Genomic DNA, 22,469 nt, shown 5'->3' on the forward strand with positions numbered 1-22,469 from the left:
GGTACAAGGACATAGCCAGTGGGTTTTAAGGTATAGTTTGAGTTCCTTTTTGAATAGTGGAGTAGAAGAAAGAGATGTGTGTTCAGTAGGAAGTAGGTTCCAGGTTTTTCCCACAGTGTTAGAGAAAAGGGAATCCCTTGCTTTATTGTTGGGTTTTTGTCTAGATACCAGCAGTTTATTTGCTGAGCGCAGGTGTGTAAGATTTTTATAAGGGGTGATTCGACTTGTGAGTATTGGTGTCTTGCATGGATGATAAAGGGTCTTATGGGCAATAATGAGTTGGTGGAATAGAATTTGATTATGTAGCTCCAGCCAACCCAGTTGTTTCAGATTTTGGCAGTGGTGGGTTCTAAAAGGGGAGCCAGTTGCAAATCTGGCAATGGTATTGTAGGAGGTTGCCAGCTTGTTGAGGTTGCTTTTCGATAGATTAGTGCATATAGGAGAGGCATAGAAGAGAGTAGAGATAAGGTGGGTGTGGGCAATAGTAATTCTAGCTATGGGAGTAAGGAAGGGTTTAATTTTATAGAGAATTAAACAGAATGATTTTTGCCTCATAATTTTGGTCTGGTCTTCATAAAAATCTATGGTTTTCTAGCAAATCATTGAGGACTAAATTCACTAAATAATGAGAGACATTTGAGTTTTAGACTTCATATCCATCCGAAACTGAATGTTAATACAAAACCTGTTATTCTATCAACTTTCTAAGTTTATATGTATAAGACTTAATATCTGTTCCTGACTTCAGGTCTTATCCTCCTATTATTTTTGGCTTTGTCCGGAATTCTTGAGCTAATAGTTTGAGAAGGTATACTCAAGAGTCAGGAAAGCGACGAAGTCAATATGTATGTTTCCAGTGCCTAGAACACAGCATAGGACTACTAACTGTAAACCTAAACAAGAAAAATAGCACTTGTGGTAAAACTGACATTGCGAAAGCCTATAAGAATACATAAAAGAAGCATTAGAACAAAGCAAAGGTTAGAACAAAGGTAATTCTAGTACTTAATGCACTCACAATGTTCTTGCTAAGGAAGGGGACATAGAGAATGCAAATCAAATATTTATTTATACAGTTTGAAAGGTCTCAGTATGAAGAAGATATTACTCCTGAAGCAAGTGAAATTAGAAGGGGAACTTATGACATTTAAAGTTGATTTATCTATATATTTTTGGGTCTACCTGATAACATTGAATCCCCAGAATGCCGAATCCCATTTCATCAAGATGAGTGCATCGAAACTGCAGAAGAGCGAAACTCCATATCATTGAACCACACGTCTGTAAACTGAAGGGGCTTCCTATTCTTCCATAGCAACAGTAGTGAAGGGAATGGAGATATTGTAAATGTACAGTTCACTGGGCGGCTCTGTGGTAGATGTGGATGTACCATGGGTGTGTGCCGTCTTCTACAATTTAGTGCAATCTCGGAGTTGGTATATTTAATTTGTAGGGGGAACAGCCCCCCATGTGGGGGGCAGGGGGTACAGCCCGTCTGCTAAAATGTAGCATGGGATAGTGTAGGTTTCTGATGTTTTAGGGGGGTGGGTATGTTGTAGTTGGAGTCTGTGTAGCTTTTTGTTTTAGTCTAGGGGTGTGTTAAGTGTCGTTAAATGATACGGAGTTTCACTCTTTTGCAGTTTTGATGCATTTGTCTCGATGAAATGGGATTCAGGGTTCTGCGGATTCGATGTTATAAGGTAGATCCATATTTTTATTTTGTCATTTCATATATGTTGGCCGGTCCATAAATCCTTTTCAGCCATGACCTAGGCTGCATGAATAAGCAGATACAACATAAAATATATGTACAAATTAGTTTACCCAAGCCAAGAAGCATGCTTGTAGAAAGGTGGGAGAAAAGCACAGTATCTGGAAGAAACCTGCACAGACATGTGAAGAACATGAAAACTTGACAAACACAGCGACTAAAAGTAAGGATCAAACATCTGACTGTGGAGTTGTGAGGCAAAAATTCTTCTTATGTAGTACCATTTGGCTAATACCATGAGCAGTGTTGCTAAAATGAATTAAATTAAATTCAGAGATGTAAAAGTAAGTTTTGTAATCTGCAATATCATTTTGAAAATGTGACCAGTGTAACTTATAAAATATTAGCAGTATTGATGTGATAGTTTGTTTATTGATATATATATATATATATATGGATTCACTTCATAACACTGAAAGCTCAAAACACTGAAACTCAAAACACTGAAACCAAAACACTGAAACTTCAAAATCTTGAAAGCTCAAAACACTGAAAACACATATCATACATATACTGAGTTTAAACAACATAAATCATAGCACTTTACACCAAGTGTAAGCAGGGGAGCAAGCACCCCCCACACCCCCTGTTACTTATATATATCAACTCCAAGATTGCACTTTACTACACTAAGTGCAACCTTGAAGTTAATATATTTAAGTAGCAGGGGGTGTGGTGGGTGCAGCCCCCCACATGGGGTGTGCAGGGGGGGCTTGCCCCCCTGCTTACACTTGGTAGAAAGTGCTATGATTTATGTAGGTTAAACTCAGTATATGTATGATATGTGTTTTTAGGGTTTTGAGTTTCAGTGTTTTGAGTTTTCAGTGTTTTGAAGTTTCAGTGTTTTGGTCTATTATATTATGAAGTTTTCTAATTTTCAGTGTTTTGAATTGTCAGTGTTATGAAGTGAATCCATATATATATATATATATATATATATATATATATATATATATATATATATATATATATATATATATATATATATATATGTGTGTGTGTGTGTGTGATTTTATTTTATTTATAGGTTAACCTGGTAAATCTTCTAAACACAACAGGAAACTTTACTTATGATAATTGTACATACCAGACCAAGTTTAATAACAAGAAGCTGGCAAAGAAAACCTAATTTGAACTGGTAAGAAGTAAAACATATAAATTCTGAGCTTGGTTCTGTGACACAGAGGGATGGAGCACTAACTGTGAGCCATCTGAATAGGGTTTGACTAGAAGCCCATGCACTGTATGGAGAAGCTAAACAGAGGAGGGGAGGGAGCGAAGGGGCATGCCTGCTTGCCTCACTTGGAGGGTTGAGGAGGGATACTTGCACTTGGAGGCACATTGACTAGAGAGGTTGCCACCCGTGCTTCAGGAGGAGGAGCAAGACTACTTGGAAGGAACACTCCTTTTTGAAGCAAGGGAGTATCCACTGCCATCTGCCCACTGCATGCCTCTTCCTGCTGCCTGAGTGTGTGTGTGTGTGTGTGTGTGTGTGTGTGTGTGTGTGTGTGTGTGTGTGTGTGTGTGTAGAATTAAGGACAGGAAACAAGAAAAACCTCAAACCACCACTGATGGATGTCTCCTCCTGACTGACCCTTGTTCCACTGATGAGGAGGTAAGGGGAATGAATGGGCAGTTTGGCTGAGAGATGATTGACAGACAGACAGACAGTGAAAGTAAAGAGAGAAAAACACACACAAACATACACACACACACACACACACACACACACACACACACACACACACACACACACACATATGCACGCACAGACATAGAATCCCACACAAATTCTAAAGCTGAGCTGAGGCTTTAGAAAATATGCTTACTAAATACAAGTCTTTTTCTTTTATTTACGAAGAAGGGCTATTAAATGGGATCACAGCTACTATCCATGTTCCACAAATGTCAAATGTAGGTTTTTCATATCCAGAGCTGTTCCTTATAATATGTGTGCTGAGAAAGAAAAAAATACCCTGTTGAAAGCAAAACAACTATTACACCTGTAAAATATTTAGAACAGGCTTCTTGTGTTGCACTTTCACTGAAGCCTGAGAGAACTATTAGTTTGTTTGAAGATTGCAAATTAACTGTTCCATAACTAGTTGTTTTTCAACAGTACTTCATATTTTGAGTGTGCCATTTTTACATTGTTGACAGGGGGGGTACAGAATTTTTCAATAAGTAGTTAATTTTAAATAATATCCCATACTCTGAGTGGAAGTTCTTTTTATATAATGCTGCAGGGGGCAGAAGTTTTTCAAATTATATATGGACCATGTTTATAAATAGATGGTTTGGGATGATCAGTCTATGAAACATTTGGTTGTACCATAAGTAATCATAAAGAGATGTTTATGTACAACTGTTGATCTTTTGCAGTATCACCTGCACCTGCCATGTTTCAGAGGACTTTACAAAGTGTGTCACAAGTAGTATCACATGATGCAATCTATTTAGAAGAGATCCTAGTAAAGGGATCTGCTCTAGAACATTTGCAGAACTTAGAGGAAGTGTTGAGAAGATTAGAGATTGCCAGTTTGCTTCTTAAGAAAAATAATTGTGTTTTTAATACAATACCTAAGTTATATGTGCTAGAAATGAATCAGGTTTATGTCTTATAGACACTAAAGTAAAACCGGGTCCCTATTAATTCATCAAACAAAAATATAATCGAGCGGCATTATCACTGAGATCACATTACGGTAGGGATCAAGACATTTGCCCTTTCCCCACTGTAGTGTGATCTCAGAGTTGGTATATATAATTAGCAGGGAGTGTGGGGGGAGTTTGATGAATGACATTTCTGATTAAATGCCATTCAACCATATTTTTGTTTGATGAATTAATATAGACCCAGTAAAACCATCAAGAAGGCTCCGTTTTCAGAATTCTACTAAGCTGAAAGCATATTTGCTTTTGCCTAATTATTACAATAAGCTTCTAACAAACTTAACCTTGTTAAACTGCATTACTTCTTATTTAAAGTGTACTGTTAGTACTGGGAAACAAGGGAATATCATTGCAACAGTTTATAGGTTCATATGATGATACTAGGCTATTATCCTGGAGGCCCTTATAAGCCTAGACAAGAATTTTGCCCATGTTCCCACAAAGTCAGCAACTGTTTCCCCTGTCCAGCAGTGATATAGGTGGGATCCCAGGGGTGTATTTTCTGTTTCCTATCCAGTCGTCCAGGTTCCTCTTAAAGAGGGCTAGTGAGGTACTCAGCTTGCCATGGAGAGGGAGTCTATTCCACAGATGGGGGAGTCTTTGGGACACAAATCTATCCTGCCAACAAGTTCTATTACTGTCACAGGCCACGTTGAGGCCTTACGTGCGGGTTGCGCAAGTGGAGTTTGACTAACGGATATGCAGCAACTCCATCAAAGCTGGGTCTGAAATGGCCTTCTATGCCAGACATAGGTCACCTCTGAGCAGTCTGTATGAGAGTGAGTAGAGGGACAGGGCTTTTAACCTATCTGCATAGGATAGGTGCTTGAGACCCTGAATTTTCCTGGTCAGGAACCTCTGTGGTCTCTCTAGCTGCTGCATGTGCTTGGCAAAAATATATGCCAAGGGGGGCATTGTACTCAGTAATGGGTCTAATAAGGGATGAGTACAGGGATGTTATGACTTCCTTTTCCTGGATGAAATACCCTTACTTATGAGGTGGGCCATGTAGAAAGCCTTCCGTACAACAGAGGCAATGCTGTGGTCAAAAGTCAAGTTGCTATCAACCTGGGTTCCCAGGTTCCTCATGACTGAATGCATGCTTAGTACATTTTGATTAGTGTAATAATTAATGGAGACATCATTTTTCCCAAAGGTGATAATGATGCATTTCTTGGCATTCAGTTTGAGGCCATGCTTCTTGGTGGATGTTCACATCACTAGGGGAATTTAAAACAGTGCCCAGCTTGCAGTCATCTTCAAACTTGGTCAGAAACAGACAACTGGTTTTTGGTTTTCACCTCAGAAAAGTATATCCCAAACAGTAGAGGCCCCAAAACCGATCCTTGGGGTACACCACTCGTTACAGGTCTACTACTAGAGGTGGCTTCCCCTATTTTGACTGAGTGGGTTCTATCAGCCAGTTAGCTACCCATCTGGTAACATACGGGTTGATGCCTAACTGGGAGAGTTTATCTATTATGCCCAAGTGGGGAATAGTGTTGAAGGCTTTGGCTAGGTCAAGGTAGGTGGTGTGCACTGAATTCCCCTCGTCCATGGCTTTGGTGACTGTTTCTAAGAAGTTGACCAAGATTAACAGGCATGATCTCCCTTTGACAAAACCAAACTGTGTGGGGTCAAGCATATGGAGGTTGCCAATGTCCTTCTTTATAAAGTCCATGATAATGCATTCCATGGCCTTGCAAATCGGGCTAGTTTGGCTGATGAGCTTATAGCTGCCTGGGTCAGTGGACACTCCACCTATGTGTAGAGGGATGACAGTGGCTGTCCTCCATTCAGCTGGGATGAAGCTGGTGCTCAGGCTTTGGTTGAATAGTGTGCCTAATGGTGCTGAGAGCTCATGCCTAAGTTCATGTAGGATGCAGCTAGGGATGTTGTCAGGTCCCATGGACACTGTATTTTTTGCCTTTGAGAGGGCATTAAAGACCTGCACCTGGTGATAAGGGGAGGGGGGCAGGTGCTGGGAATTTCCTGTTTTACTGTTTGGGGGTTGAAACACTAGTCCATGCTGGCCAGAGTTCATGGGTACTAGACTAGCTGTCCTTGGAGGCCATTTTAAGCCCAGCCAAGTTTGCTTCAAAGGTGAGACTCCAACCCTGCATCTTGTGTCTGTGAGGTAAGTATCTTAACCATTATACCAACTTCCAAGTTGAAAACTTTTTTCTATATTTGCTAATGTACTTGTTCATTATTCAATAGATAAAGACAAACTTCTCTGATACTTCACATTATGGAATAAGAGATGGTGTTTCACACAGAATGCCTAATTGTAGTGATTAAACTACTTATGTGTATGTCTTGTAAACTGATCTCTGATGAGAAAAAATATTCAGTACTGGATACAGAAGGATTGATCATATTTTTTTTTAATCCAAAGATTTCATAAAGGTTTGTGTGTCTTGTTTTTACTTGTATGTAGATCACAAAACTTTGAGTATATTAATTAAACCTTTGATTATATTAATTAATGAAAGAAAAGCTGCTCCACAAATGGCTTCATCAAGGCCACCACATGGGACAATGCTTTGGGAACATGTGTAGAAGGTTGTTTACAGACCAAGAAAGCATTGCATTAATCTTAGTGATGTGGGCAGGCTTCCCATTTCAGAAAAACCTACAAATTTAAACATCACTCTTGAGTATTGACATCAGATGCCATGGACTACGTGCCAGTATACAAAATAAATCAAAACATGGACTGCTGAACATGTCATAATGTCATATGGCTACAAGTCCATGATTAAGTACTGAAAAGCTGGCCTATAATAACTGAGCCAAGATTAATGCCATATAATACCAAAAAGCAAGCTTCATAGAGCTGTAGCTTCCACATCTAGCAATCAATGCTTTTCCACAGTCTGCTGCCCCTCAACTCTAAGTTAAGGAGCAAAAAAAAAAAAAAAGCCTGTTGCTACCAACTCCTAATTTGAGGAACAAAGAAAAAGGGTCTACTTTAGGCCTAAAATGAAAAACAAACAAGCAAACAAAACAAAATTCTGTTTTTTAAAGAGTGTAGCAAACCACTAGCTGCAACTTACACTACACATACTGCAGTCCTGACCACAAAAGCAGTATCGCCATTCATCTCTGTACTGCCATTCAGAAATGTTGTTACAGAAATAAATGCCAATAATGCAGTACCAAAAGATCAGAAACTCCTGGGCATTCACCGTAACACCTTGCACCCAGGGTGGCTGCCCCTTCACCCCTCTAGCTATAGCTCATAGGTAGTGTTGTCTTGAATCATATTTACTTGAAGGAGTGGTTTATACTGCTGAAAATGTTTCATCAAAGTCCTATTAGAATATCCAGAATGAAAAGTTTAGCCAGTTCACATGTATGATGGCCTGGGGTGAAGGTGTCACTTCACCAGTGACAATCATCTAGAGTGAAGATTTACACCACTGGGTGTTCATATGTATGACAGCCTGGGGTCAATGTGTCACTTCACCAGTGACAATCATCTAGAGCCAAGGATTTCACCACTGGGTGTTTAACCCTGTCATGTTTTTTTTTCCACACTATATACTTGCAGATACACTCACACCTATGGCCAGTTTAAAGTGTCCAATCCACCTACTGCATGTCTTTGCAGGGCACCCCAGCTGAGAATCAAACTGAGAAACCTCTTGCTAGGAGATGATGGATCGTAATATAGAATAAATAAAACTGTAGGATGTATGTCAAAGCAAAGAATAAATCATTCCCTGGCAGCACTTTTCACCTATAGGAATGGCCTAAAAAAAAAAACACACAATCTGGACTGCATGTAGACTATCCTGGCACAATCCTTGAGAAAATATATTTTTACCTAAGATTCCTGCACATTCAGGGTAGATAAGTGCACATATCATTAATTCCTCTACTTATTAAGCAGTCTTTGAATAACTAAACATAACATTTTAGGATGCTGATATTCCTGAAATGCTAATTTCTAACATTGGCGCATGTTTCACTACAGTGGAATTTGCAAACTTTCTGATGGGAAATGGAACTCATCATATAATTTATACTCCATTGCATACCTTGACTAAGTGACCTGGCAGACAGGGCTGTAGAGATGTTGAAGGGAGAGATGAACAGAATGTAATGTAAAACTGTGGAAACCATAAAGGTTTTTGTTTAACTTCAGAATGTCATCTCAGAAGATGTTTGCCTCCTACAAAACTGCTTATGTTGCAAAGACTGAAATTCACATTTAAATTGCTTCTTAAAGATTTAAAATAAGGAATCTGAAAAAAAAATATCTCAGAAGTAAACTTCTAACAGAACTAACAAGCTGCTGAGATGTTTTGTACTTAAAGATTATGCCTATGGGCTGTATTAATCGTTGTTGGAGCTAAGCAGTACATTCTGCTCAGTTTAGCAGAATTGCACTCCTACTATAATGAAATTTATTTATTTCCAGTTTGATGACCGGAGAGGTTCACTGGGCTCTAAGAGCCCGTTTTCAGTGGAGGCCCGGGGAGAAAAGCTCCGCATTACATAGATTAAGTTGCAATTACAATCAGAATAAAGTAAAACAGTTACAGTTACAATTACATTTCATGTTAGATAACAGAAATTGTTATATGGATACGTAGCATTTAAATATTTAAGAAGGCAGTAAAGAGATCACTGGAAGAGAGAGGAAAGGGGGAATAAGCTATCTACAATGTATACATTTATGAAAATATCATTAGATTAGCCTGCATTCAGTATTAGCCAGGTGTTTAGTAGTTCAGGATAGAGGAGGGAGGTTAGTAGGCTAGGTTAGGAGAATGCAGTTGCGTTTCCAGTTGGAGGAGAGGTAGGAATGGAGCTGAGATTTAAGTTTTCACAAGTCCTTAGTAAACGAGGGAGGGAATTCCATTTTTTGGTTAAGGAAAAGGATAGGAGAAGCTGGCCAGCGGGACAGTTAGGTTTGTGGACAGCGATTAGGTTTTGGTGAGCGGATCTTAAGGTTCTGTGTGGGGTGTACGATTGTAGAATGTTGGTTAGAGCAGGGCATTTATTAGGTTGAAAGATTAGTCTGTGGGCTCTAGTAAGTTGGAGGTAGTCTAGATAGTTAGAGAGTTCTAGCCAGTTTAACAAGTGGAGGGCAGTACAGTGACGGGAGGAATATTTGGCTTTGGTGGCGAATTTTGAAATTTTATTGTAACAGACTTCCAGTTTGGAGGAGAGAGAGGAAGATAGGTTTGTTAGTAGAGGAGCGCCGTACATTAGTGAGGGAAGTAGATAGGTACTGGCAAGAGTTTGTCTTGTAGAGGGATAGAGAAAGTGAATGTTTCTGTATAGCATGCCAAGTTTTACATGAGTTTTATTTATGTTTTGCTGAATATGGGTATCAAATTTTAGGTGTTCATCTATAGTTACCCCAAGTAGTTTAGCGAAAGGAACAACCTCTATGGTAGAGTTGTTATGGCTGATAATTTGGAATGAGTTTTTAGAGGTATGAATAATTAAAATGATGCTGATTCCCATTAAAGCCCTCCTGTGTATGTCTACGATTAGCACAATGTGTAGTTTGAGCAATTGCAGATAGCCACCCTGTTAAATAGACTATAGCAGTGTTATGCTGAGGTGCACAGCTAGAGACAGTTCAGTTACGCAGCCAGTGTCCATATAATTTCTTTAGTGGTGAGATCGTCTGTGATTCACAGAGGCCTAATTTACATAGGTTGCACACATGGACATTGCTAGTTGTTGTTCAGCTAGTGGTAAAAATGTGTGAATCCTTTTCTCTTCTCCATGAGTACTGCTGTATGAACACTGCCAGCCCCCCCCCACTCATACACCCCCCCCCGTCTAAATACAGTTCTGGTTCTAAATGAATTCCAGGAGTAAGCGAGTATTGTTTGAGAGCTGTCTTGCATAGTGGTTATTATAACTGTCTTTGAAGAGGTATGTATGTCAAATAAAAAATAGATTGACAGAAACAATGCCATTTTGTGAATCAGAAAAGAGACAGCAGTGTCATTAAGCACTGAAAGGATGCCTATGTGTGCCAGAGACATCTGACACTTCTGGGGAAGATGCAGTTGAGATAATCATACCTGTTCCAGTACTTGTCATGAAGGAATCCATCTACAATTCCTTTTTCCCATTTTTGTACTATTCTTTGAAAAATTCAGAGCTGTTTTTTACCACTCCATTTAGACTTTCTGTGAGTGAAAGGTGGACCCCTGATTGCTTGAAGAACTATCTTGAGAGTAGTGAATCCCCTTCTTTGGAATGAGCAAAAAGGTGATCTGTTGTCATAGAAAGCTCTTGCAATCTAAGCAGGCCATAGCAGTGAAGGAAAACATTGAAGATTTTTGACTGACATCTCATTTTTTCAGTCATATACCAGTACCATTCATGTGAATAATAAAACAATTCTACAATTCTGAAATTTAGACTTGAAAATCAAATATTCCTGCACTAAAATTACAGAACTATATCATGATATTAGCAGAAAAAGCAAGTCAAAGTGTAAAAATTCTATGTGTATATTTAGGTGTTACCCTTATACTATTGAAGTGTTGAGAACACTCACCTGATGGTGTAGGCATTTAGTGTAAACAATCTGGTTGTAATATTTATTTTACAGCCTACTTAAAGGTGTTAAATTCCTGTTCACTCTGCTTACCAATAGTCAATCCCTCCCTGGTCAGATCCGACCATAAACTAATCACCTTGGAAATCCGCATCTCACCCACACACCCCCTTAAAGGTAACCACCTTGAAAAACATCTCCAAAGCTGACTTTGGACTCCTAAAAACAGAGGTGGCTAACTTCATGACACCCATGTCAATGGAGAATAGTTGCATGACTGCCACATCATACACCAATGCACTGTACGAACATGTACATAAATGCATGGAACTAGCCATACCCAACAGAACCAAGATGCTCTCCTCCAAAAGAAGGAAGCCAATCTGGTGGTCCCCTGCCATTAATAAACTCCACAACAGAAGGAAGAAACTGTTGCAGAAAAAGGTGAAGTCCCAAAACTGAAAAAAACCTCCCTTATTAGCCTCAACAAAAAGTTGAGATCCATCATCAAATCCTCCAAAGAATTGCGGCAGACCCTAAAAACAATCACAAAACCTTCTATAATTATATCAAGAACCTCCACGGCAATACCCAGATCTGCTCTGAGTTACTGCACAATGGTACCGCCTATACTGAGCCAACAGATATTGCCAATATACTGGCCGACAGATTAAATGCCAACTTTAAGTCCCCCCAAAGGACCAAGCACAATACCGGAAGAATGCCAGGCACCCAGCATTACTGCATTACAGGTTAAAGCTGCATTGTCCAAGGCCAAGAATACAGCTTCCATGGGATCCGATAATATCCCTGGCTGTGTTCCACATGAACTACAAAGCGAACTGGCACCACATCTGTGTGCCCTGTTCAGTCACAGCCTCACATCAGACTTTGTCCCTACCAAATGATGCACTGCTACAATCATCCCTCTCCATAAAGGGGAGCAACTACAGACCCTGGGAATTATTGCCCCATTAGCCTGACAAGTCTGATATGTAAAGCTATGGAGTGCATCATCATGGACCTGATTAACAAAGATATAGGAAATTTCCAAACTCTAGACTGCACACAGTTTGGCTTTGTGAAATGGAGATCATGCCTGCTTAACCTAGTTGACTTCTTTGAATCAGTCACCAGGGCTGTGGATGAAGGTAATGCAGTGCATACAGCCTACCTCGATCTGGCCAAGGCCTTTGACACCATTCCTCACTTGGGAATTATTGATAAACTTACCAAACTAGGCATCAACCCCTATATCACTAGGTGGGTTGTAAATTGGCTCACAGATAGAACACACAGTATGAAAGTAGCAGACTCCAAGTCAGACTGCCGATGAGTCACGAATGGAGTCCCACAGGGATCGGTCCTGGGTCCTCTCCTATTCGGTATCTACTTCTCAGAAGTCCAAACCAACACAAAGAGACTCTGGCTGACCAAGTTCACAGATGACTGCAAGCTGAGAGCCATTATTAACTCCCCAAGTGATGCAGACATTCTACAGAAAGGCTTCACTGAGACCAATGACTGGTGTTGAAATCATGGCCTTAAGCTTAACGTCAAAAAATGTATCATCATCCCCTTTTGTAAAAATTCAGTTCCCACTAAATACCACATCAATGAGAGCCCACTGAACACTGAAGGCATAATAAGAGATCTGGGGATGCAGGTTAACAGCAACCTCTACTTCAACCACCACATTGCCACTGTGATCAGAAAGTCCTTCTATGTGGCACATCTCATTACCATGGGTTTTGCATCCAGGAAGGAAGAGGTCATCGTCTCTCTCTACTCTTCCCTCATTACATCAGTCATCGAGTATAATGCCCCATTTGGCATGTACCTCACTAGACACCTGCAACAGCTGGAGAGGCCACAGAAGTATCTCACAAAGAGGATCCTAGGCATTAAATACATGTCCTACATGGACAGACTCAAAAGTCTCCAGCTATTCTCTGTCTCATATTGCCTACTTAGAGGCTATCTCTGCTTGACTTACAAAGCTATGTCTGACCCGTCTGTTAGAAATGCTACATCTAAAGAAATCCCAATCCTTCCACACCACACCCTCCAGAGACCTCAACCTCATTACCACAATCAACAGAACATGCTGGGGGGACAGGTTCCTCACCCAGAGACTGTTCATGCTCTGGAATAGACTTCCCATACATGTCAAGCAGAGCTCCTCGCTGTCCCTCTTCAACAGAAATCTTGATGAGTAGGTGGGTAATAGAAAGTTCACCCTGGGGATCACTCCATTGACTCTACGTGATAGAGGCACTGGGAACTAACATCAGGCGGCATGATGCTAGGGCACTTCTATGGGCTAGGCTTGTAAAGGCTCCAGGGCCATTAGCCTAGTACACACCTGTGAACTCATGACTTCTACATGTTGTCGTTTCCAATCCAATGGATTTGTATCACATTATAAAAACTTGCCTTTCTCTCCATAATATAGCACACATAATCCTTCCTCTGTCCAATGTTGTAAGACTAATGCTTGAGAATGCATTTCTATATGGGATCCAAGTAAAAGGAATCATGTTTAATAACCTGAAAGGATTCTTGAAGCCGTACCAAAGAAGCATAACAATGTCTTGGTGACTATTCTTATACAGATTCTGAACCTGAGATGATTATGGTTATAAATAGAGCAGATTGCTGGGCAGGCTCAACATGTGTAACCTGGAAAAAGGATGGAGAGGGAAGGTCTTATCTAGATACACAGAGCCCAGACAGGTATGGAAAGGAGGAAAAAATCATGAGCATTAACAGAAAAGGAAGGTAAGTCGGGAAAGAGTTCAGGATGCCTGGACTAGAGTTTACAGTGGCAAGAGGTGGCTGAGTGCAATTTAAATTACAAGAAGATGTACAAAAGGCAGCGAGGAAGAGTTGGGATAAGGGTAGGAGCATGCTAAAGCTTCACAACGGCCAGCTGTAGCCACGTGTTTATAAACAGTCTGTCAGTTCTGCACTGCCTGTGGTGAAGTGTGAGAAAGTGCCCCCTTGTGGGCTAATCGCATCCTACAATTGAATTCTAGCGATCTGTGTATGGTTGTTAGAACTACAATTCAGCGATTGCAAGTAGGCACCAAGTCACTAAAGCAACAAGTTTTTTGGCAGTTTGATTCTTTTTTATTTGTGTGTTTATTTCTTTTGCTTTCTCACTTCTTAACAAATGTCACCTACATATATACCCATCCCTCTCTGTATTTTTAACAAGTTACAGGGAATGACTGCTCCAGAAAAACTGACATCTGCAGTAATAAAGTGTGACAGTACTCTAATACTGATCTTTATTTGCATTATTCGGATCATTGAAAAATATATAGTTATATTTGGAACTGCGTTGATGATAAAGTATGAAATGTATCATTTGAACCAAAAGCCAAGTGCTTTGAGAATGCTTGCAATAAACCTTCATCAGACAGGAGGTGCATCTCTTAAGTACTTCAGTAATTACCCGTCTTTATTTCACCTAATCATCTTTGGCTGTCATCTGGTATTAGTAATTCACTACTTAGCCTACTCGCATTCTTTAATATAATAGTACATTTCTAAAACAAAAAAAGGCAAAAGTCAGAGTATAAGATAAAAGCTGTCTTACAAAAGAGGCAAAAAGCGAGGGGGTATAGCTCAGTGGTAGAGCATTTGACTGCAGATCAAGAGGTCCCCGGTTCAAATCCGGGTGCCCCCTAATTTTGAACAAATAAACGATAAAATAGGCTATTAAACATCCTTATTCAAAGCTAAAGATTAGTCTAGCGTATATTCCATTCGTACGTTTTTGATGTTAATACAAATTAGAGTTGGGTCTAATGAAAATAGTCGGGCTTTAGAGCTCCAAATATATGCTAGTGTATCTTTTATTTATACGACTTGGTACGACACCACATTACAGCGCATTTTAAACGGCTAAGAAGGGTCTCTACACTTCTGTCCAGCTTACTTGTTTGCATACAGCACGCACAGACACAATTTCTTGATGTACTGGAATAAAGCTGAAAGAAACACGTACACTTGCCTAATATATTCTGGGGAATTAAGATATAATACTGACATATCATGGCTATTTATGGCTAGGTTTCTAAGGGCTCTTGTACCATTAGCCTAGTAATCGCTTATGAACCTATGTATTCCGACACACACATTTAAAAATTCTGTTCAAAAACTGTAAACTTAAACTGCTTAATACCTCACTACCCAAAGGGAAAATGAATTTGGAAGAAACCCAAAATAGAGCGTAAAAGAAATGCAAATTTCCCCCTCCCTGAAGGCTGCTCTAATCGCCGCTTTACCCAGCATTCCTATCTTTTTGAATTGAATGTGTTTGCACTTTTTTAGTTTTTTGAAGTAACACTGCAGCTGTAAACAATCCAAACGATTTTGTTTACGCTAATACGTAAAAGCCATAAAATATATCTAGGTTTTCCAAAACTACGTATTAGCTCGCACAATTTTAGTCAGTGTCCTTTGTCTTGTGAACCTCTTTAGGGTAATTGAATGGTAAAAAGGGCTTCTGTCGTGAGTGACACAGGGAGGGAATACTAATGTTATTCTCTTCTTGCGGAATCGACATCAAGAGATTTCGGAAGCATAATTTTTGCAATTCGGGGCTGCTGATGATCTTATCTCTTGGCGCCCTATAATGTTGTTCTGAAAAACAGATTTGGTATTGTGTTTATTGAATTACGGTGTTGTTATTTTCCTACCTAACCGACTATGTTGTCTATCTTGGCAGAATGATCGTGTGTGCATAATGCAGTTAAATTATTTTGTCTTTTTAACTATATGTCCATAGGTACCACCCCAGGATTGAATTTGTCGTCACCTCTCAATAGATCTAGGTTATTTCTGTCTGAACAGGGTCAGGCAGGGGCTCCTCATTGTTCCGCATGAATTGGAAGCTGTCTCCAGCATGACCTGTCCCTGGAGAGAATGACCCTCGTGCAGTTTGATTTACAAATGTGTAGCATTTCCATTGGGGCCATGGCAGAGACTGTTCTGCAAGCCAGGCACGGGTCACCCCTTACCAACCTGTAGGAGACAATACAGTGCCAGGGCTTTCAGTCTTTCCCTGTAAGATTTGTTTTGTGTACCTTATAATTTCTTGGTGAGAAATCTTTGTGGTCTCTCCTATTGTTGCAGGTGCCTGATGAGGTACATGCCAAAGGGAACACTGTAGTCAATTATTGGTCTGGTGAGGGCTGACAATAATGGAATTATAATATCCTTAGCTCTAGATGTGATGTGTTTACTTATAAGATGTGCCAAATAGAAGGATTTCCTCACATGATTGTCAAAGTTCAGATTACTATCAACCTGAGTACTCAGATCACATACCACTGAGTCAACACTTACGGGGTCCTGTCTGTAATGTAATTAGCAGGGATGTCAGCTTTCCCAAAGGGAATAATAATGATTTTTTTGCATTTAGCTTTAATCCGTTGGTTTGGCACCAGTCATTTGTCTGCGTTAACCCTGTCTGCAGTATATTAACATCATTGGGGGACTCACTGATTGCTCCCAATTTGCAGTCGTCAGAGAACTTGGTCAGCCACAGGCCGTCCAAGTTTGCCTGTGGTACGCCACTGGTGACTGGTCTTTTGCTAGAGGTGAAGTCACCCACTTTAACAGTATGTGTCCTGTCGGTGAGCCAGTTGGCTACCCATCTGGTAATGTAGGGGTTAATTCCCGATTGGGAGAGTGTCTCTATAATATCTGAGTGGGGGATTGTGTCAAATGCCTTGGCTAGGTTAAGATAGGTGGTATACACTGTCATTCCCTCCATCCAGGGCCTTAGTGACTTTCTCAAAGAAGTCAACCATGTTTAACAGGCATGTTATGTAGGAAAGCAACAACACCGTAACTCAATAAACACAATACCAAATCTGTTTTTTAGAACAACATTGTAGGGCGCCAAGAGATAAGATCTAGGTCGGGTCCAGAGTTTGGACATTATATATGTCCTTGTTAATAAGGTCTCTCTCTTTTTTAATTCCTCCAAGTCTTTTGGGTTTCTAATACCATGATGGGAATGGGCCCCATTCCTAAGTCAAAATATGATTAAAGTTCATGAAATTAGTATTGTTTCAATCTTTGATGTTAGCCAAAAGTGCTCTTCACAGCGCCCACAATATACCCAGTAATGACTCCTGTAATTTGTACGGAGTTACATGTATCAGTAACATATTTAAGTACAATTGTAAATTTTTTATAAGACCTGCTGCTCCTACTACTATTGGAACTAAGTATCCTTCTTCCACATTGCCCTCATTTCTGCCTGCCAATCCTGGTATTTTATGACTTTGTGTCTCTCTGTATGTAAGACACTGTAGTCACTGGGTGTCACAGTTTCAATGATCAGTGCTACTTGTGTCTTCTTTTTGTGGACTAATATATCTGGTTTTCTTGCATCTATTTTTTGAACTGTTGGAAGGAACTATACAAATTTTTCATAGTAGAACACCCTGTTATACCCATTATCAATGGACTGCCTAAAATCCATAAAAATAGCTCCAAATCACCCATGCGTCCCATAGTGGCAGGTCGAGGATGGTCAACAGAACCTCTCTCGGTCTTCTTGGAAAATGAGCTGAAAAAGCTATTGAGTGATTATAAGAACATAGTAAAAGATACGGCACAGTTTTTACAGTATTTGTTTGAAACCACCACCAACATGAATGACTTCTCCAATTTATTATTAGTCACCATGGATGTTCATGGTTTGTTTACATTGATTCCTAACTCGTATGGTGTGGAAGCCATAAGAGATTTGTATAGAGAAAGGCAACTAGACTCTTATGTTGTCTGCAGTCTATTGGAACTGGTGCTAGAGAACAATTTATTTGTTTATGGAGATAGTTACTATTGGCAGAGGTGGGGGGTAGCTATGGGTACCCTCTGCATGAATAGCTATGCCAATCTCATGTTAGCCCATTGGGAGGAGCTATGGACACTGAATGCTAACTATCAATGGAAAGAGAATGTGGTCCTCTACAATAGATTTGTGAATGACATTATGATTCTATGGGCTGGAAGTGAGGAAGATGTCCTAAATTTTGTGGATTTTTTAACAGAGACTACCTCGTTTCTAAGTTTCCATGTTAAGATGTCCAGAACAGAGATTGAATTTCTGGATGTCAAGATCTTATTGGATCCCACTGAAGGGATAAATACTATGCTGTATCGGAAACATGTGGAGGAATCATATGGTGCATTTTTCCAGTATGCACCCAAGACATATTTTCCGAAATGTGATTGATAATCAAGTCACTCGGTCTCTATGCTTTGCACTCAAGACGACACTTTTCTCAATGAAAGTAATAAACTGTTACAAGGTTTTAAGGATCGTGGTTATAGGCCAGCTAGAGAAGGAATAACAATAGATCATGCGAGAGATTTGAGAATGAATAAGGGTAAACCCTACTGTTCTCAGCAGAACATCAATGGATTGACCAGTGGAGTGATGAAAGATTTATTTATTTATTTTATTTTATTTTACATTTGTTTACCAGGCTAGTCTAGCTGGATACATGTCCTTTTTCAGTAGAGGCCCGGGGAGAAAAGCTCCAAGAAGAAGAGAAGGTACAATTAATATAGGTAAGATGTAAAATATTATTTAACATAGAAGACAATAAAAATAACAATTGGTTTTACATACAGTTAAATAGAGAATAAAAATACCAATTGGCTTTGCATACTGTAAAATAACAGGCACAGGGCTTATATAGGTAGTCTACAAGGTTACATTGTACAGCCTAGAGGGACGTTGTTAGTTCTGGGATGGAAAAAGGCTTAGGTGAAAGATGATAGTATACATCTTAAAGCAAGGCAAGGGACCATGAGGGTCGGCCTTACTTACAGTAGTGACAACTCTACAATTTGTGAAATAATTAAAAAATACTGGCCTGTGTTAACATCAGATAATAAATTGAGAGAAATAGTAGGGACTACTCCCCAGTTTAGTTTTAAGAACAAGAAAAATCTAAAGAGGTTGCTTTGCAATAGTAAAAATGGACCACAGATAAGCTGCAAAGCCAAGAGGAATGAATATACACATTCTGGTACACGGAAATGTGGCAGCTGTAAAGCCTGTACTGTTGTTAATGCCAGTAATGTTTTTACAGATCCAGTTACAGGAAGGAAATATCAGTTTTCTGGAAATGCCAACTGCAGTAGCAAAAACGTGGTTTATGTTGCTACCTGCACCCTTTGCCCATGTTTCTATGTGGGAAAAATGAATAGGATGCTAAAAGAAAGAATCTTTAAGCACCACTCTGATATACGCATTAAGGTTGTCACAAATGCTCATATTCGAGACAATGCCACTCATACATTCAGATTTATGGTTCTTGCAATGATCCGCCCATCTATAAGAGAAGGGGACTTAACAAATCAGACAGAAATGGAAAAATCTAAATGGATAATGGACTTAAGAGCTGTTTCCCAGGGCTCAATGGTATTGTTCCACTTAAACCGTTCCTGAAGGAACGAATATTGACCTTTCGCCATTGAGAAAACTTTTTAATATTATCCATTTTTGTTACATTTGTCCGTTCTGTACTTTCTACTTTTATATATTTCTTATAGAACAAGGGTTTTAATATTGCATTTATGCATGCTTTCATTCCCCTAGAGATGTGAGCATGATGTTTTTCCCTTTAAGTCTAGAGCTATAGTATATCCTGCCACCAATGGGTGAGTTTTGCACTTATTTGGTCTATATTGTGAATCTTGAGTGTTTACCAGACCTCTATGCAATGTGATTATTTAATTGTTTGTTATATATCAGGCTCTGACAGTTGCTTCTTTAATATCATGGCTTTGAGCCTGCTTTGCTAACACTGTAAGCTTTGAGTTTCTAATAGATCTATAAGCTGTATAATGGCTATGATAGCAGTGTTTTAGTTAACATAGGTTTTTATATCTTATGCTGTTTATTTTTAATGAATTGTAGTTGCTTTTTCATTTTTAAGTTTGATTCTAAGTCATCTGAAAACACGTATTTTGTTATGTGTGTTATAAGTGCATCATGCAAATAGGGAGTAAGTGCTGCTAGGTTTTATTGCTTCATTTTTAATTGCTTAATTGCCTTCTGGCTAGATTAGTTAGTTGGTTCTTAAATAGCTGTTTGTAGGAATTGTTTTCAGGATCTGAGGAAGGCACATGTTTGAAAGCACTTATCCTGGTTTTTGTTTTTGTTTTATTAAAGTTCCACTTTTATGTCTATGGTGATACGCTCCTTTTTCTTTCTCGTCTAAATTTTGGTTTAAATTCACCTCTCCTTACACATTCCTGCATTCAATCCTGATCAACATGAGGCTGTTCTAAGAGTTTTCTGTATTTGCAATTATATTTGCACATTTTCTACATTTCTTGCCTTCTTATCTGATCCTTCACCTTATATTCTTTCGTTTCTTTGGCACATTCAGTTGCTGCCAGATTTTTATCTACTTCTGGTTTGATTTCCATTCCTGCTTGACACCGTTATGCTTCTGCTAAACTAAGCAAGGAAGTCATAGACTTATTCTCTTTATGTTTCAAAACTTTCACTGCATTTGGGTCTTGTGAGATCAGCAGATAGGTATGCAGTCCCAAAATTGCAGAACTGTACATATAATTAAGTTTCGAGGATGCCCAAATCTCCTTCAGAACGGGGAATATATAGTCCTGCTATGGATTGATTTTTATAAATTTTTTTATAAGCATGAAGCATCCTTCTTGTTTTCCTGTCCAACCTATCCAACACCTTTTGGGGCCAGTCACTCCAAAATTGTAAGTTAGGACAGGAACAGCAAATTGGTTTATAGCTTGGACTTTGTTCCTAGATATCAACGCTGTTTGCAGTATTAATTTAAGTCTTCTAAAATATCCCTTACTAAGTTTTATTCATATTTGTTCATGTTTTAATGTTGGTCCTTCATCACTTCCCAAATATTTATACACTCCTTCTTGCTCAAGTTTTTTTATATCATGTTTGTATCCCACTGATGTGTTCTTGGTGCTGCAGTTTTCCTGCTTTAAAGGTTGCTTTTGCACATATATCAGGACCAAATGGCATTCTTATATCATCTGAAAAAGTGTTGACTACTTGCAGTTGTTGCTTTCAGTTCCTCATCTGATGAACTCTACAGTTTTAAATCATCTGCAAAAAGAAGATGAGAAATCTTTACACTTTTTGTTTTCTGGGAGCCAAATTGTAGCCATGACCTAATCTGTTAAGGCGTTAACGGGTTAAGGGCAAGACAAAAGAGCAGCAGTGACAGAGAGTCACACTGGAATAACCCCCTTTGAATTTTTATCCCTGGAATAATAATCTGTCCTTTATCATAGCTTAACTGCAGAGTGGTTTGCCACTGTTTCATGGCTACTGTAATGTAATCAATCAGTGTAGGGTATATCTTATACATTTTTAAACACTCTTTTATCTATGAATGTGGGTTACTGTCAAATGCTTTTTTGTAGTCTATCCATGTCATACTTTTATTCTTCCCCTTTTTACAGTTCTTCATTATGATGTTATTTAACAACAGATGATTCTTTGTTCCACATGACTTTATTATCCTTTTGTTCTATTGTCATGACTGAGTTTTCTTCTAAATGACTATAGACTTTGCCAGCATCAATTCCAGTGTATAGTTTTTATGTCATCTGAAGGGAAGTTATTGGTCTATAGTTTTTAGAATAGCTTGCAGGTTCACTCTTAAGTAGGAGTATTGTTTTTTTCTGTTGTTAATTAGGCTGGTGTCTGTTCAGGCTACGGGGGTGAGCATATAAGTAGTTCTTACTCGTGGCTAAATCTTCATGCAAAGATGTTAATACTTTTAACCAGAAGTTAGGTACTGTATCTAAGCCTGGGGTTTTTCAATTAGAGACTTTTCTTAACTTTGTTTTATTCTCTCTGGCTGTTCCTTCATCCCATTTCATATCCTGTATATTTGAACTTCTTAGTCTTTCTTTTACTTCTTCTATCCATTTAGCATCTTTGTTATGTTCCACAGGATCCTCATAGATATTTCTCCAAAATGTATCCATTTCTTCTTTTTTTTTTTGTGGTGTTTCAATTTCTTTTGCCTTGTTTCCCAGTTCCCAATCAAACTTTTTGGGATCATCAATAACTTGCTTACTTTGTATTTTTCCTTTATATTTATCTACATAACTTCTAAGTTTTTCTGTCTGTGCTGATATTTTTAGTTTATTATTTGCGATACTGCATGATGGATCCTGATCTGTTCTGATACTGCATATTCCTTTTATCATGTCTATCTTTTTTCTGATTATTTTTGTTGATCTGTTCCCTCATCTATACTCTTCTAATAGTGACACTTCTTGTTTTAACTGCTTTATATTTTTCTCTGTTCGATACTTCCATGATGGCATTCGATTTCTCGCCTTCCGTTCCCTTACCACCCTGTGTTTTTGTGGCAAGACTTTATCTGTTATTAATTTAGCTGCACAGTAATATATCCTATTTACTTCTGTTATATT

The 22,469-nt window shown here is 39.0% G+C and overlaps 1 protein-coding gene and 2 non-coding genes across 3 annotated transcripts in view; 2 read left to right on the forward strand and 1 right to left on the reverse strand.

The window, feature by feature from the left end:
* Positions 1-22,469, reverse strand: part of FAXC (failed axon connections homolog, metaxin like GST domain containing) — a 1,137,834-nt gene that overhangs the window by 1,005,786 nt on the left and 109,579 nt on the right. The gene's annotated exons all lie outside the window — the stretch shown is intronic.
* On the forward strand, positions 14,605-14,676 carry TRNAC-GCA. The gene has a single exon. It is a non-coding gene; the product is annotated as a tRNA-Cys (tRNA).
* LOC122802417 lies at positions 15,488-15,625 on the forward strand. The gene has a single exon (XR_006364925.1). It is a non-coding gene; the product is annotated as a U11 spliceosomal RNA (small nuclear RNA).

Source organism: Protopterus annectens, chromosome 1.part0 (genome assembly GCF_019279795.1).
Source record: "Protopterus annectens isolate FY-2018-M chromosome 1.part0, PAN1.0, whole genome shotgun sequence".
In the NCBI taxonomy this organism is placed as follows: Eukaryota; Metazoa; Chordata; order Ceratodontiformes; family Protopteridae; genus Protopterus; species Protopterus annectens.